Genomic DNA, 3,379 nt, shown 5'->3' on the forward strand with positions numbered 1-3,379 from the left:
TACATATACTTAACTTCTCTCATCTTCTGAGTTATAAGCTCCTCAAAAGAAGGATCTCCTACTGCTCAAGAACTATTCTCCTTTGGGCGTCCTCTTATGTCTGTGTTTTCGATATCCTCCTCTTCATAGTATCCTTCCTATTAGCTTTTAAGGAAGTACCTGTGTCCCTTTAAATAAACAAAACAACTCTCCATAGACTTTAGACGTGTGCAAACGCGCTCTTTCTCCAGTGTTTCTTCTCTCAATAAGTAACATCACCATCCACTTAATCATGCCAGGTAACATTATCCTTTATGTCTTCTTTGCTCACATGCCCCATGTCTGATTAACTAGTAAATTCTGTTACTCTTTTTACAAAACGTTTCTTGAATTTGTTTCTTTTCTCAACTCCCTCATCTTCCATCATAGTCCAAATTATTATATCTCTTAACTGGACTATCATGGTCTCCTTTGGCTGTTTTCCTGCCTCTACCTTTGTTCTCCTTGAACATAGAGTGATCTTAAAATAAACAAACAAATAGATAAGTAAAATACATATACTTTATAATATGCATACATTATATATATATATATAAGTTAATATATGTATACATTTATGTATACACATAATATGTACGTATTTAAACATACACACATATAAAATCCTGTTTATGGTACTACTTTGCTTCAAACTCTCCACTAGCTTTTATTTTTCTTTGGGTGAAGTCTAAAATTCTTACGATAGCCTAAAGCACTTAAATGACCTCACTTTGCTGCTCTCTCATCCCAGCCTTGTGCCATTCCCTTCTTAGCTCACTCTGCTCTATTACTAAGCCCTTTATTTCTTCAAATTTACCAAGCTCCGTCCTTTTTAAAGCATGTACATAACCTGTTTTCTCTGCTTGGTAAAATCTCAGTTCTCTCTGGCTAACTCTAGTTATCATATAAAAGCAAGTTTCTCTTAGAAGTCCTCCCTGACACTTCCCTCTCCTATGAGACTCTCTCAGGGCATCTTGTACTTTCTTTAAGGGCATATATCATAATTGTAATTAAATAATTAGTTTTATAAGTATTTTTAATGCCGTTTACCTTACTAGATTGTAATCTTTGAGGAGAGAAGCTAATATATTCATTTTTTCTATTTCTTCTTTATATGTTTTACCTTCATACTACCTAATATAGTGTTTTACCCACAGTAAGTGTCCTAGAACTTATATTAATAATTATTTAGAATTTTAATTATCCCTTAATTTTTTTCCCTTTCTCTGCTTCTGGAGATTTTTGTCTTGGCTATATCCAATATGAAGGAGGTGTGTGTGTGTGTGTGTGTGTGTGTGTGTGTGTGTGTGTGTGTGTGTGTGATAGAGAGAGAGAGAGGGGGAGAGAAAGAGAGAGAGAGATTTGTGTGAGGATAAAAGCAATCAAACTCAAACCAGGAGTAAGCCAGATATTAATTCTGCATTTAACTTCCTGTAGCATATTGCTATCAGGGAGCTTTTAAAAAACGGCAACTAGAACTTCTAAAGGAGCTCAGTTGCCTCCAGGAGCAAGTCCATACTATTTAGTAGAGAACATAAAGCTTTCCTTGATTGGAACTTTGTCTCCTTTCCAGCCTCATTTCTCATCACATGGCACTTGCCCTCCAATCCTGGCTGCTAAGCTCTATAAACATATCAGGAGAAGGAGATGATCATCTACATCATTATTACCATTACCACTAACAATATTTATTAAGCATTAGTCTCTATCCAGTGCTGCTTGAAGGCCTGTGGGGACATAAAAAGGCATATAAGTTAGGATCACAGCTCTCAATCACCTATTAATCTAGTAGAAGTGAAAGGTATACTCATAAAAGATGAATAGCAATATAAAGTAAATAATAAGTGCCAAATAATAGTTGAGAGCGGGAGTGCAATTCCCTGAGATGTGAGTAAGTGCTCTGCTTTAGTTTTATATTTTCACAGATAGATGTCACTCTTGGGAAACAAGGAAGAATAGGGAGGAGATACTTAATGTTCCACCTTTCTCTATGAAGGCATGTCTTGTGATTTATCCATTGCTTTGTGTAGTCCTTCTCTATCATCTTCAAAACTATGGTAATTGCAGCCTAAATCCAGAATACAAAAGAATGGACATTTGTCAATGACCAAGAGCCCTCATCCAAGTCTCCTTTGGCCCTTGACTCACTAACTCTACGAACAAACATATTAGCTTGATCTATGGAGGGCAAAACTTGGATTTGTCTACACTGAAGGGGTAGCCTGGTCCACTGGATGAGACCATGCAGCAAAATATCAAACAAGAAGAGGCTTTGAAAACTCTATTTCCCTTGTGGTCTTATAGCAGAGGCATATATTAATTTATTCAATTTACGAATATTTTTGAGACAATGAGGAAATGAAGAGATTAAAATGCATCCCATGCCCTCAAGAATCCACAGCAGATGAGAAAGACCCATAAAGAAATAAATACATAATACATTGTGCTGAGAGCAATGGCAATGGTATGAATGATACATCACATAGAAGGCTGAGCACCTTGATACAGGAGAAAAGGCTATAGAGCAGGGGTGATGTTTAAATTTAATCTTAGAAGATGCACAAGAATTTGCTTTGCTTACCAGAAAAGAGTGAGTATTAGTTCTCCTCTGTCTATAGAGATGCTATACTCCTGTGACTTTTCCCATCTATTTTCCAAGAAATAGTAGTCTTTGGCATAATTTGTGAGAGGAAGTTGAACTAGATGCTTTCCTCTAGGCCTGGTGAGAGATTGCCCTGAAGAGAAAGCCCACTCAAGTGTCAGCCAGGAAAGGGTCACACCACCACCCCTAACTGCTCCATCTGCTGAAGCGCTGAGCTTACGGACTCTTTAAGTGGTTAATGCTACAATAATGTTGTGTATAACTACCAACCCCAATTATTTATTTATTTATTTATTAGGCAAGGCAACCCTTGATTGACCTCACAGATTGCAAGGACCTTGTCTGCTTACAATCTCTTATTTTTTATTTTTTACGCCTATAGCACCTGGTCTTCCTAGGTGGTCTCCCATCCAAGTACTAACCAGGCCCAACCCTGCTTAGCTTCCGAGATCAGATGGGATTGGGCTTGTTCGGGGTGGCGTGACCGTAGACAACAACTCCAATTCTCAATGGTATACCACACATCTATTTTTCTGGCCCATGTGAGTCAGGTCTTTGAGGTTGTTTTAGGCTGGAGTTTTCTCCATATGTTTTCTCATCCTCCTTGGACTAGCAGCTACCCAGGATATATTATTCTTCAGGTGGTTAGCAGAAGTTCAAAAGAACAACCTAAAGCTCTGAAGCACATTTAAAGCCTCTTCTAGAGTTGTATTTCTTAACAATACATTGGAAAGAAAAAGTTATGTGACTAATTCAAAC

The 3,379-nt window shown here is 37.5% G+C and overlaps 1 pseudogene; it reads right to left on the bottom strand.

Moving 5' to 3' along the window:
- Nucleotides 1–2,993: 2,993 nt before the first annotated feature.
- Nucleotides 2,994–3,112, bottom strand: LOC120583582 (uncharacterized; annotated as a pseudogene).
- Between the last annotated feature and the right edge of the window lie 267 nt (nucleotides 3,113–3,379).

The sequence above is a fragment of the Pteropus medius genome, unplaced genomic scaffold, assembly GCF_902729225.1.
Source record: "Pteropus medius unplaced genomic scaffold, Ma_sr-lr_union100, whole genome shotgun sequence".
NCBI classification, from domain to species: domain Eukaryota; kingdom Metazoa; phylum Chordata; class Mammalia; order Chiroptera; family Pteropodidae; genus Pteropus; species Pteropus medius.